This window comes from Mustela nigripes, chromosome 4 (assembly GCF_022355385.1).
Source record: "Mustela nigripes isolate SB6536 chromosome 4, MUSNIG.SB6536, whole genome shotgun sequence".
NCBI lineage: Eukaryota > Metazoa > Chordata > Mammalia > Carnivora > Mustelidae > Mustela > Mustela nigripes.
In genome coordinates this window covers 104,487,102-104,499,455 of record NC_081560.1, presented here as the reverse complement: position 1 = coordinate 104,499,455, position 12,354 = coordinate 104,487,102, and the positions used below count along the sequence as shown (strand labels likewise).

The following is a 12,354-nucleotide window of genomic DNA, read 5'->3' as shown; positions in this document are numbered from 1 at the left end:
CTGTCTTCCTACTTCCCCATTCCATAGTGTTCTCCCAGTTCTTTATTATTACCCAATCACTGTTAAGAAGCTAAGACACAGCATTTGTTCCCTAGATCTCTTGTTACCCAGAGGCTGACAAAGCCAGCTCTCTGCTTGTAGTCACACTGGGCAGAATCAACTAATTCTTGATACACACTGATGACTTACATGACTAAGTTGCGATATTGCTGTGGTGTATTCTGCAAGGTTGAAGGGAACATGGTTTTGATGAAAGGAATAAAGGCCTGATGTAATGGTGGATACATTTCTGGGCCTAGACTGTTACTGCTGTGTTTGCTATTCTGTCTTTGTGGGATGCTTTTCTACAGACAACCACGGGTCTCCCTTCCTTATTCAGGGCTCTGCTTAAATGTCACCTCAACAGAGGTTTTACCTGACATGGTGCTCTTCCTTTATTCTCTGTTCCCTTTCCTGGCTTCATTTTCATTATATTACTCATCAACACCTGGCCTTATATCTAGATATGTACTGTGTGTGTGTGTGTATGTGTGCGTGTGTGGCCTTTCTCTCCACTAGAACATAAATGCCATGAGCTCATTTTTTTCTATTGTGTTCATGGTTATGTTTCTAGCACCTAGAACAGAGCATGGGCATAATATACAAACAACAAACAACAAATATCTGTAGATTGTTGGATGACTGCTCCACTTGAAGCACCTATAATTCTGTCTTCTTAATCTCGAGTTCTTGTCTCCTCACCAGCACATAATTGGCTAAACAAAGAAGGAAGAATATGACTGAGCCAAAAATACTTATTAAGGGAATTAAATCAGAAGTCCCAGTCACTTACCAAAGACACAACTAATATTAGATCCACAAGTTCCTTTCCTAGAGCCTCGTTTTCAGGACATTTGGCCGTTGTGACTTTGGTTTGGCTCTGCTGTTATTTTTACATGGTGTTAATGTGTTCCTGACATATTTCAGAGACCAGGCTTGTCATTTACTTTGAGGGTCCCATGAATTTCTCTCTTACACTTTTGAAATGAAATTTCAGAATTGACTCAAATTTATTGTTTCAATCAAAATGGATTTGATTTACAGATGTCTGATCCCTTAAAAACAGATCTAAAAAAAGAAATCTTCCATCAACTTCAATTCTTGTTTTCTTGTCTCCTCTAAACAGGAACTCAGAACTTTCTATAAGACATTTTCTGTAAGACTTTATTGTGTTAAAAATATCGGTGCATGTTAAACCAAGTACATCATATTTGCTTGTGTTTTAAGGTTCATTTCATCGGGGAAGTAGTATAATCCACTAGCAAGTTGTGTCTGCCTTTTCAGAATGTGATTATTGCTCATAAACGTGGTTTTAATTGAAAATTTTATGTCATGGATAGCCTATAGCAGTCTTAGATCCACATACCTATATTTATGTGTCTATAATTTATTTTTTAAGATTCCCTATACAACACTATTTTGAAATTACTAAAAGGGTTTTCTTTATTTTTTTGTTATTCATCTGGGTGACTTAAAAAAAATATTGCTGTTGTGTTCAACTGTTGGCACCGTTGCAGGCAACTAAAACCTTAAGAAAATTATTCCTCCTCCTCTCCCCTCCCAAAGCCACATCTAAAAAGGTCACAAAAGGAAACACACAATTCAAATAATCTCCATGCTGTATCTGAGATTAACTCGGACACAGATGTTTTAACTTATAGTTTGATCTGGCATAATATATACATTTAACAAAATCCTGTTTTGTATTGCTTCTATAAACACTGAAGTCTGATAAAAGTGTATTGATTTTTCTGCTATTTAAGAGCTTTTGAACCAGTGCTTAAAGTGGGTTTTCTCCAAGGCCTAAATTAACTCTTTCAGCTTCTGACCATGGTTTCCGTGTAGGGGTGTGGGTGCATGCAAGAATGTGTTTGTTTATGCTTGAAATGGATTAGAATGGCAAACCATTTTGTGGTTTGCAATATTTTACTTGCTAGGGATAATCATTAGACTTTGTTCTTGATTTTTTTCTTAGAAGATGAAATGATTCAACGCTGTTCATTACTGTTCATTTCCTAACCACACTGTAATCGTTATAGGCCTGCATATTGTCTGAAAAGTCACTGAAAATATTAATGCAACATGAAGAGGGTTTTCCTCCCCACTCCTGGGCATTTAAATATGGACTTCATGCTTCCTCTCCCTGGTCCTCAGGCCTCCAGCTGATCTTAACATGTCCGCTCTTCCGGAAGTGATCCAGGGGACATCAGTCAAGTTTAAGTCTGTCTTGATTTCAAAGCCATTCCCACATCTCTTCTTGCTTGGCCCTCATTCTAACGTCCCACGAGGTCAACTTCCCACCTTGTGAGGAGCAGGGCAGCCTCCACAACCAGACCAAAATTGTGACCTTGGTAACTCCTGGGAAAAAGATATCCCTGAATTTAATAATGTCAAAAGGAACACCAAATCTAGCAACACCATGACCTTCTGAAACTACAGAGACTGTTGCCAAGTGGAATCTCCTATGATGGTATAAAAAGATAGATTCTGAGTTAGTAAGACTCTGGCTGATTAATATGAGGGCCTATTAAGCATTGTCGTTTACAAAAAGTCTTTTTAGTTTTAATCTTATTTATTTATTTATTTATTTGTCAGAGAGATAGAGAGCACAAGCAGGCAGAGGCAGAGAGATAAGCAGGCTCCCTGCTGAGCAAGGAGCCCTATGCAGAACTCAATCCCAGAACCCTGGGATCATGATCTGAGCCAAGGCAGCAGTTTAACCAACTGAGCCACCCAGGTATCCCTTACAAAAAGTCTTCACCCGAATGACTTTATTTGAGTCTCCATGTAAATTTCTGAAATAGGTATCTTAGCTATCTCTACTTTGCAAACAATGACACAATCTCCAAGAGAGGGAAAGTGGTAGACCAAGAACCTAAATCCTGCATTTCTTTTATTTCACCAGATAAAGGGTATAACGGACAAACAAGCATTTAATTTATTGGGAAGTTAATCAAATAGTGATTTTTGTGTTGTTACTTTTTAAATTTGTCATTCCGGTTCACAGTAAGGATGACATATTAGTAGCAAGAACATTTATCTACTTATCAGCCACACACGTGTGTGTGCCTCCCCCCCTGAAAAGTCTGGGATAAAAGGTCAAGGGATAAAAACAAGTGCATACTCCAAAACTGGAAACCAATAAAGTTTGTTTTGTAAAGGATTCTCTCCATACCTTAAAGAGTTTTCTTGAACAAAACTTACAGAACATCAACATTTATTTCAGTGATTGCTGTAAAAACCACTGTGCATAGAATTTGCATCTCAGCTACCAGAGGCTGTCTGCTTTCCTGAGACAGAGCTTCCAAATTCCTTTAGGCCGGGGTGGGGGGGGGGGGCAGCATTGCTTATCACCTCATCACCTCTGCAGAGTGTAAACTGGAGGTGTGGCTTGTCCACACATGGGCTGCCGGAAAGTGACCTTGTAGGCCTCTTGGGAAACCCAGAACATTGTCTCAGGTGATGTTAGTATTTATTGACGTCAAGATTATAGAATGTGTTTGTGGACGTTTTCTTGAAATTCCATTTTATAAAAGAAAAATGTCTTCCTTTAGCAGTAAACACTCAATAACTTCCTCAGTGAGAATGGGGGTTCTATCCGCAACAGTGGAAGTCCAGAGAATAGTATCATTCTGAAGGGTGTGGGTTTCAATCCCAGCACTGCTATTGGTTAGCTGTCTGATCTTGGCTAAGCGAATTTTCTCTTTGAGTCTCCGTCTTTCTCATCTGCAAGAGGTAAATAATAACATCTGCCTGGAAGGGTTGTTTGAAAGGTGGCAGAGAATGTACACATTGGCCCAAGATGACTCTGAAAAATTCAGGTACTGAATTTATGGGATGAATGGGACTTGGGTTCATGAGAAGTTTCATCGCAGGACATATATCCTATCAAGGACCTGTAACTCCATGACCTGACCAAACGAGGGCGATGAGATTAGGGGGCTGAAAGGGGAGGGTGTAAGGAACAGCTGAATCCTCAGGAGAGGTGCTTCCCCTTGCCCCAGTGGTGGCTGAACCTTTTGTGAAGGCAGCAGTCATCAGATCAGTAGAGTGTGAATGTCATCCTTTTGCTTAATATCTCTTCCCGTGTGTCTTTGACTTATATCTGCTCATTTTACCCACCAAATTTGCTTTGATTATCTTCGGCTCTGTAGAGCCAGCACATCTCTGCAGGAATGAGCTGGATCTGCTTCTGCTTCTCACAGCCCTGACAGAGCTGTCAGCTTCATTTCCATCATGAAATCTTGGTAGCTCAGCAGGGTGTCAGAACTCCGTGTTTCCCGTCCCAGGTTGAATTGGCACAGCTGGGGTGGAGAGGAATCTTCTTTCGACTTGTGAACTGAGCAACTTTGGATTAACAAATCATTGAGAAGATAAACATGTGGGCTTGAATTTTTACTGTTAAAAAATCTCAATTATCTGAATGTCAAAAAGATCATAAAAATGAACTTGGAATTAATATGTGGGTGGTTGAAAGTTACATTAGGCAAAACAATCAGACCATCTGATCCCTTTGAGAGACCTGTGGTCTGTTCTGAACAATATAATTGCCTTAAGATGCTTTTAATCTTATTAGACCTCGAGTCCTAACCCAAGTGAATAAGCTGATATTGTCTTTCATTTAATTAAACAGAGAAAGTAATAGCCAGAAATGTAGATGGTTATTCTCCCACCAAAATGTGAAGTATGGCCTTCAGAGTTGACGATACATAGCTTTCTTCCACAAAAATGAAGGCTGTGTAGCCACATTGTTATCAAACCTCTCCTGTGTAGAGTAAGGAAAATGTGGGTTTCAAGAGAAATGACTGCATTGGGGTAATAGCTCAGTGGTGATTGTATTGTATTTCAGAAAATAAGAATTCTTATAGTTATCTGAAGTTGCTACTGTTTTTATTTATCTATTTATTTATTTATACGATTTTATCTGTTTATTTGTTAGAGAGAGAGCAGCAGGCAGAGGGAGAAGCAGACTCCTCACTGAGCAGGGAGGCTGATGCGGGACTCTGATCCCTGGACCCTGGGATCATGAGGACCCTGGCAGACGCTTAAGGACTAAGCCACCCAGGTGCCCCTCTGCTGTTTTTATTCTTAAGACGGACTCATTTTAAACATCATGGGTAGACATACAGTTGTGCGTATTTCACTCTTCTTTTGAGCTAGAATAGAGAGAGCTCTTTTAGAAAGACACAGAATTAACATTATAGATACTTACTCAACAAATATTAGCCTGGTGCCCACCCAGTAATGGTTGCCATATAAACCTCATCTAGAAGAAAGAACATGGCCCCATGAAGCCGGGGAAGGAAAGGGTTCGAAGCAGAGACAGCCCTAGGTGGGAAAGAACTTGGCAACTTTGCAGACCCCAAGAGCTGTATGGGTGGAGCTCAGCGAGGAGAAGGAGGGGGAGAAGGGACGGAGCAATTGCATGAGAAAGACAGACTGCTGGGGCAGATAGCGGAACATGTGGAGTGATCGCCCTCAACTTGCAGGCCACGGGGCTCCTGTACGTCGTCAGACGCATGCGCCGTTTTTATCTTGTAGCGCTTCAGAAGTTCTTTCCTCTAGTGTCTTCATTTCTTGATATTAATTCTTGGAGTTTGCAGCCATGACTGCATCTGACGCCAGGAACTCCATCTTCTTTCTTTCTAATTTGCTTTCTGTTGGGTCGAAGGATCAAATAACCAAACTAATTAGAACGATGTCGAAGGTAGGAGTGACAGGGCCATGAATCTCAGGCAAATACAGTTTCTTCCGGGCAAAATCAATAAGCCTTCATCGCTGGGCCACTTTCTTCTAGACCTCAGCGTTCGCTTCTGTAGAAGCTGACTACTGATCAGAACACCCCCGAGTGTCCTTGCAGCCTGTAATTTGGCCTATAAGAGCTTTATAAAAGACCTTTGAACATTAATTGCATTTTGTTGTGCTTACCATAGTTAAACTTGCCACGTCTTAATTATCTGGAAGTGTTAGCTACTTCTTTAAATAGCTGCACACCCGATGCCCTCCTATCGACTAAGAGAAATTAAAAAATTAAAGTGTTGAAATCTAAGTATCCAAATGAGGATCAATATTTAATTATAAATCATTTCTCCGCTTACATTTTTCTTCATCTGACTACAAAACGCATCATGAGACTGTGCACTCACACACACGACAGTCTAATGATTTCTGCCCTTGGGAGATGTATGTTGTTATTTTCCTAGTTCAAAACTCTAGACTCTAAACTTTTGAGCAGAGGAGTGAGCTGTTGTGCGCAGACACACGCTGTTACACTATTAACTCTTCGAGGGGAGAAGCTGTTTCTTCTCTTTTCCTATCACTGAAGCATGGGCCCCAGCATTCTGAGCAAATTAGATGCTCAGAAAATGTTTCTTGAATGAATGCATACATGAGTAAAATCTGTTGGCTTGAATCTGACCTCGATTTTGCTAAATGTATCAGGAGTTAGAACTCAGCTGCTTTTTTGTCTTCCAAAAAGCTTTTGTCAGGCATCGGTTCCTTAAAAATAAAGTGTGAATGTGTGGTATTCTAGAATTCTCTGGGATTATGTAAGAATGTCTAAGATGGTCTTCAACTGTCTCAGGAGAAAAGGGTTAGTAAGAAGCACTTACACAGAAATCAAATGGTTTCAGACAGTGGTCAACCTCAGCAAAATATTTGCAAAACAGTCATCAAGTGGCTTTTTCCCTTTGCTTTTGGAATGAGAAGCTGTCCACTTACCTCCAGATCTCACGCCTGGCTAATTGCAGGGAGGGATGAGTGGAAGGCGGGGTGCTAGACAAGGGCTGACATCTGTCCCGAATGTGGCGTCTTATTTCCTGCAGGCTCAGGTCTGTTTAGCATTACACAGTGCTTAGCTTTGGTCAGGATGTGGTCAGTTTTTTGGAAGGTGTATAATACGAAATTGGCTTTCCAGGAGGAAAGCTCCCGACAATTTACACTGTGCATGCAAATTTTCGTGTCGAAAATTGCCTGTAAAAATTCAGGATGCGGGATGGTGAGGGGAGAGGGGAGAAAATTGGTTTGGCAGCAAGGAAAATATTTCTTTTGCCTCCCCCAAGAAAGAAATTCCATAGGGCTTATCATCTATATTTGGAGAGAAATAAATCCATCCCTAGAAATATTTTGGCATCACTGGCTCTCATGTGGCTCGGGGTCCATTCATCAGTGGTCAGATGATTCTGGAGAGCTTTGTGGGGGTCAGGGAAGGAGACATGAAGAGGTGGGCTGGAGGGCCGTGCCAGGACAGCAGGTTACTCTGGTGTTAGAACAACCCTTGAAGATCATGAGGAAGTAGCGGGAATTATTTATTGAATTAATCTGTGCCTTAACTTAATGGGGATTATCCTTAGTTTGAAGAGCATTGGGTGAAAAAGGCATCTGGGGAGAAACTTGAACAACTTCTGGAAGAAATTTATGATTTTAATCTCATCATATTACTGTACATTTAGAGTATTAACTCTTCCTTAAGAGTAAGCAGCTAAACTGATGGTGTGTGACGTCCCCACTGGCTTTAGATGCTGGGATTAATGAAGAATGGAGGGTGTGTCTGAGACAGACCTGATGCATCTCCTTATTTCTAAATAAAATAGTGTCATTGGTAGTACTTGGGGTGGCATGAAATTCTGTGGGAGAAGAAGAAACAGGACTTAAGCCTGTGGGGAAGTGATGCATGTTGATGAAGAGATCCGTCCTTGGAATTGTGTGGAGAGTTGGCTGTGGAATCCAGGTCTGAGGAAGATGAGAGGAAGAAAAATATGCGTCCCATCACAAGGTGTGAGCGCAGATGTTCACTTTTTCTTTCATCTCGAGCTGTGACCTCTCCAGATTGCTTGCTCAGCCTTTCCTCATACTGAAGCAACTTAAAAACAAGTCACTTTTTAAAACAACAACAACAACAACAACAAAAACAAAACAAAACCAGAAACTGCACAGAGCAGCTCCTTTGGGTCTCTGACTTTGACAGGATTCATTCTGAAATGGTCCTGTGGTCCACAACCTATACAGCAGATTTGTTACTTCTATAACGGAAGAATCAGACAAGATTTTCCAGAGTCCAGCTGCGGCTTCTTCGACTGTCGTCATGTTACTCAGAACAGAACAACTGTTTGAACCGAAGCCAAAGATGTCCTTGAATCATTTGGTATTGGGGCACTAATGAGCTCTGCAGACATTTCAAATTCCTTTTCCTTCCCTTCTCTCCCTCCCCTTCCACCTTAACCAGGTGTGACTTAATCCAGTTTATGTTTCCCCTAAGTAATAAACTGTAATCACAAACAAACACACACACACACACACACACTTATATACATATGTATATGTACACACATAGGATTTATGTACAGACAGTTATTTTAGTGTGAAGGGAGTTTTTAAAAAATAAGCACTAAATACTTTATTGATGTGTTTTATGAACAGGTATATAGAAGCAGAGCTTCAATTCATTATCTCCTAGGCTCTTTAGAGATGACAGACACCTTAACGATCTGGTAAGCCTGGTTGGGTTTTGGAGATGAGAAAACCAAGGCTCAAGGTTTGAAGAGATTTCCCCAAGATCACTCAGGTGGTGGCTGGTGGAGCTGGACTGGACCAGCCCATTGGGACTCCTGTGTTCTTCCCTCTTGAACACATGATTTTTTTTTTTTAAAGATTTTATTTATTTATTTGACACAGAGAGAGAGAGAGAGAGAGAGATAACAAGTAGGCAGAGAGGGCAGGCAGGGGCGGGGTGGGGGAAGCAGGCTCCCTGCTGAGCAGAGAGCCCAAAGCGGGGCTCGATCCTAGGACACTGAGATCATGACCTGCGCCAAAGGCAGAGGCTTAACCCACTGAGCCACCCAGGCGCCCCCTGAACACATGATTTGAGAGCTTTATTCAGTATATCTCACTTCTCTCATTTTTCTCCGCTTAAAATTCTCTGCTAGGCACGGGCCAGTTTTATTCACCAATGACGCTTCCTTTTTCTTGTTTTTCATGATGAGCTTGTGAAATTATGTGATCCTGAAGTCACATGTTATGTGAACACCTTGAATTTCTGTTTGTCTGGTTGGTAAACTTGCTGCTCCCTCTGCCTCCTCTCACCTCATCTGTCTGATGTCCTCCCCCGATAACCAAGACTCAAGTCCTCTATGAGTCTGTGCAGAGTGAAACCTTCCCCGGATAACCACCCCCAGCCCCCACCTCCCTCCAGCTGTGCTCTAGCAACCATTCGTGTATGTGACAATAAACGCTTTTTACATTGTCTCATACCGAGGGATTTATTGATTCACTTAACTCTTTTTATCCTCACTTCCACAATATAGAAAGTGGAATTCTTTTTAGAACAAACCTCTATATAATTTAAAACCTTTTTAACCTTTATTTCACATTTTGTTTCTCAAAACGTATATTGTCTCAAAGGGGGTCCTATTAGTTTAGTCTCTCAAATTGTTGGTGCATCAACCTTTACCTTCAGTTAACTGACATTTATTGAGCACTTACTGTTACAAATAACCATAAGAGTTGCTCCTAGGGACATCCCAATGAAACCCTTACGGCAATCACAGGAGATAAGTTGTCATACTCAGTGTATAGCTATGGAAACTGCATTGCAGAGACTATACATCTTGCCCAGGGTCCATTTAGTGGCTTAATCTAAAATTCATCCAAACCCAAACCATTGGAACAAGTCCTCAAGTGTGGGTTTTTTTTAACCTTACATCCATTCTTTCCTCGTTTAGCACTTTCTTGAGTATGCCTAGACTTCAATACGATGAAAGAGTGGCTTTGGGGAGGGAAGTTGGACAAATTTTGGAAATTTGGAGAAAAATTCATTGCATTATCTGCTTCGTGTGTATTTTTTCAAAAGTCACTACCACCAATGTCAAAAGGTTGAAAATCTTACACTTTTGAACAAAGGGGACTAAACATCCCTCAGTGTTTTCTTTTCTTTGCTATTATTGCCTTTATTTCTATTTATACCTTGTCTGGTGTAATTTCTCACCATTTATATATATGTATTTTAACTAAGAACAGCTTTAGTATTCTGACCCCTGGAAGATAGCTCTTAATTATCTGAGAGTCATGGAAAAGGGGATAAAATTTAAATTACTGGTTGATTCAAATGTGTCCCTCACCCTCTGATTTTCCCAGCCTCTCTCTCTCTCTCTCTCTCGCTCGCTCTCTTGTAAATAAGTTAAATCTTTAAAATAAAAAAAAAATGTAGACTTTGTTTCAAAGTTCTCCCACTAAATTTTTTGTCAGAACTTCTAATTCACATCAAACAGAAACTTCAACTCCTTTTTTAAAATCTTTTAATCTCAGAAGTCCTATGGATTCTTTAAGTAGACATAGATAGAATGGTAAAGAGGAAGAGAAGTTAAAAGTCTCTTAAGTGTTCATCACACTGAATTACCTGTACCTGAGTAAGTACATTCCATGTAATGGTGGTCTTGTGTTGTGGAATGGAGGCCCGTTTGCAGAACTGTGATAAATCAACCTTTCCTTAGTCATTGTTGCTCTTATTTGGCATTTGTTTCTTCGTACTGAAGAGTAGAAGATGGGTCCTTTATTCACACAAGATTAAAACAAACAACAACAGATGAGGCTTATAAAGTTTGCTAAGCGTTTTGAACAGCTCAGCTCTAGTGGCCAAATAGGAATGTGTTTAAAAGGATTACAAGGAAGAAGTGTTTCTCTGAGGGTCAAGCATTATTAGCTTGAAGACTGAATGTTAGCTGGAGCTTCGCAGCTTTCGGTGGTTCGATCTAGTTCATTTTCTGCCTTGCAGCTGTCAAATATGGGTGGAAGTTTTTAGAAAGGCAAGAGAGAATGGAGGGAAAGAGGTCTGCCCTCACCAGAGGAATGTGCTTTTCCAAAATGGTTTATAAACTTCTAAGAAAGCTGTTTCAGCCTACCAAAAGTGTAACAGACAGACAAACAGACAAACAAAAAACAACTCTTCAGTTTGTTGAGAGCAGAGAACATGTGAACTTGGGAAATCAGAAGGCTCTTAGAGACCTGAGTGTTATTGTAGACCTAGTATGTGAAAGTTAGAATAAGGTTGCAGGGGAAGGCTGTTCAAAGTACATACTGGGCATTCTGGTCCAGGTGGTCAGCCAGACCAGAAAGAGAGCATCACCAGCATTGTCCTCCTTTTACAGGAAAAAGCTTGGTGGCGTTTTGTTTAAAGCCATTGTTTTCAAATATATTTCTCATCACTTGAACTCTTTTATCCACTGCATATCAATATATAAAGCTGATAACAACAGAGCTGCTTTGGTTGAAGTGGGGGAGAGGCTCTGGACCCCTGCCTCCTTAGCATCACCTTTCCTCTTATAGCTGACCCTCAAGCATCAGATTTTCCCAGGACACAGCTTGGAAACCATACGATCATGTTTGGAAATGAACCAGTGGTTCTCAAATTGTGGCCCCGGGCAAGCAGTATTGGGATCACCTGGAAACTTACTAGATGTGCAGGGTTAGTGTCAAAATCCCTTGGGTGTGGCCCAGCAATCTGTGAGCGAACATGACCAGCAAGTTTGAGAACCATTGCTAGACCATTGGTTTGGACTTTTAGATTTCCCAGACCAGTTGTATAACTGGGTCCTCAGAGAAACAGACACCAAGATGAGATTGAACTAGCAAGGATTTTAGTAGAGGAAACACCAGTGAGAGAAAAATGGAGAGGGAGCTGGGAAAGGCGGGGAGAACTGTCCAAACTCAATGCAGGTCTACCCTGAATAGAGGAGACAAGGAAGAAAGATAGGATGGAAACATCTCAGAATATAGATTTTAGTATCTGGTCATTTCCATTGTTTAATTTTTCTCTTGAAAATGTTTTATTTTCCTGAGTGTGTTTTGGAAAGGAGGAAGTGCATATTGAGAATATCTGGCTTGTTTTCTGGTCATTATGAATGATCTGTTGTAGAGATTCTGTATTTTAGTATATGCCCCTGAAGAGTCCTGGTTTTCTAAGCAGACTCTAAATTTTGCAGGACTCAAACTACAAAATCTTTCCCCTTTGAATTTCAATTCTTGGTTCAGTTCTTCTTAGTCTTAACTATCAGCGCTACAGGGACAATCCAGGGTCATCATTGTTTGGGCAGAGTTTGTAGACTTCCCTTTCGGCCTCTCTCCTTTCTGGGATTCCCCCTTCTCTTTCCAGTGGCTGGAATTTCCTCGAGTTTGGACTTTGGGTTCTTCATGCCAGTAAGCCTATAAGTTTTCTAGAGGAGTTTTATGCTTCTCTCACAGATCCAACCATTTTGTGTTTATTTGTTTATGGTTTTTGCTTTAAATATTTAGTTTTGTTATGGTTTCTTATATCCAGATTCA

General features: G+C 40.7%; 1 protein-coding gene across 9 annotated transcripts in view; it reads left to right on the top strand.

Annotated features, from left to right (window-relative positions):
• Nucleotides 1–12,354, top strand: part of SUGCT (succinyl-CoA:glutarate-CoA transferase) — an 840,768-nt gene that overhangs the window by 489,907 nt on the left and 338,507 nt on the right. The gene's annotated exons all lie outside the window — the stretch shown is intronic.